The following is a 2,148-nucleotide window of genomic DNA, read 5'->3' on the forward strand; positions in this document are numbered from 1 at the left end:
ACACTTCTTTCATGACATACAAATTATAATGTAATCAATAATTCACTTTAGAAGGAAACTGAATAGGAGGATCACTTCTGTCATTTCTGTACCCTTTGAATGGGATATCACCTTGCAAGAGAAATGCTTATTAACAAATATAGAGAGACAAGTAAACTAATCAACAGTACAGAGTACACACGAGAGAAATTGTATCATAAGGAAAAATAAGATGGACAAACTGGGTGTATTGGCTCATGCCTTTAACAGCAGGACTCAGAAGGCAGAGGCAGGTATATCTGTGTCTGAGTTGAATTACAGCCTAGTCTATGCAGTCAGGTCTAGGAACGCCTATAGTACATGTTAAGACCCTGTCTCCCAAGCAAAAGTCAGCAGAACAAGAAAGAAAGAACTAAGAAGTTTTTACTGAAGTTCCTACAAAGAGTTCCTCAAGAATCCTGAAGTGCCACAATTCAAACTATAACATAAGTAAAAATTTACTAAAAAGTAGTGCATGTTTAAATAGTTACAAAGGGAAAGATGAAAGCATTAGCCATATAAATGTTGACCATAAATAATCAACACAGATTATTCAAGAGAGATGGCAAGCTAGTAAAGAGCTCTTGCTGGTTTCACATAGAGGTGGGCTCAATTGACAGTACTTTCATGAGGAGACACATCTAACCATTGTTCCAAGTACAGGGTTACTGAGACCATCTTTTGATCACTGTGAGGATCAGGTACCCACATGGTGCATATCCATGCATTCAGATAAAATTCTCATACATTTCAAAATTCAAAACAAAAGTAACAGGCAGGAGGAAGTTCATGCACCTACAATGCAATGACTCAGAAGGCTCAAGAATGTTACATTGTGAATACATGCCAAATAGAGAAATAGAATGATAACCTGTGTCAAATTTAAAAATTCAAGATATGTGTAGAGCTCAGTACAACAGCATATTTTTGACATTTACAAAATCCTACATCCCAGGCCCATCATCCAATAATATAAAAACAAAACAGCCAGGAATGTTAATTACCCACATTAATCTGTGGACTTGGGAGCCAGAATCAGGGGGATTTGTGAGTTCCACGCCAGCCTGGTGTACAGAACTCCTTTCAGGACACTCAGGGGTACATAGACAATTCTTGTATTCAAAAATAACCAACAATATTAAAAGACCAGGTTAGCAAACTGCCTTAGCACTGAATAGCAATTGCTTGTACTCTACCTTATGCAATATAGAGATAGAATCTCTAATGGTGGTAAAGGCATGACAATACAAGGAAGCTGGCTGATAAGTTTCAACCACAACTCAGTACACACAAAGAACAGGAAATCAGTTGAGGCTATAGAGATACATGTCACACAACTAGTGAAGAATTTTCTTCCAAAAGGCTCCTCCTACTAAAGATATAATCAAAAGAATGTCACCAAGGAGAGACACATGTTCACATATATCATTGTGTCTGAGAGGTTTTTCATTCAATCAAAGATGTTCTAAACCAGGTACCTATAGGCTCAGGATCATCTATGAAGAAAATGCATTTAGTCACTTCAATGATCCTCAAAGTTTGCAACATCCCCTACACTATTTCAAATGTTCAAAGCCTCTTCTGACATACAAGATGGTCTCTTCATGGTGACATTTGTGAAATCAGAAAATGGATTATAACTTTCCAAAATACAATGGCACAGAAAACCATTTAAAATATAACATAGAGAAATGGAGACATAGCAAGGGAAGATTAGGCAAAGACAATACTGAAATAGAGCAGGACAGACATCAAATTCTCTATCTCTATCTCAGATGCATGAGGATTCATTATCAACAGGCTCAGATTGCCTATTCATGCAGCTTCTCATATAATTCTCTCTTTACTTCATCTCCATATATGCAGCTAGTGCTCCCATGGGAGATGTCCCATACCTTAGGTATCCCAACATCATGTGGTCACAAAATGTAATCCAGGCTGTTAAAAATATTATTTTAAGATGTGTTATATTTGTCTATGCTGTGGAACAATTATTTTAAGATACAAAAGTAACTTGCATTCTTTTACATTGCATATGTTTAACTCTGTGAGGCTGTGATACTTTGCATGTCTAAAATAGCAACTGGTTAAACAAAGCATTGAACAGCCAATAGCTTGGCAGAAAAGGTT

This window comes from Peromyscus californicus, unplaced genomic scaffold (genome assembly GCF_007827085.1).
Source record: "Peromyscus californicus insignis strain IS unplaced genomic scaffold, ASM782708v3 Scaffold_45__1_contigs__length_330925, whole genome shotgun sequence".
NCBI lineage: Eukaryota > Metazoa > Chordata > Mammalia > Rodentia > Cricetidae > Peromyscus > Peromyscus californicus.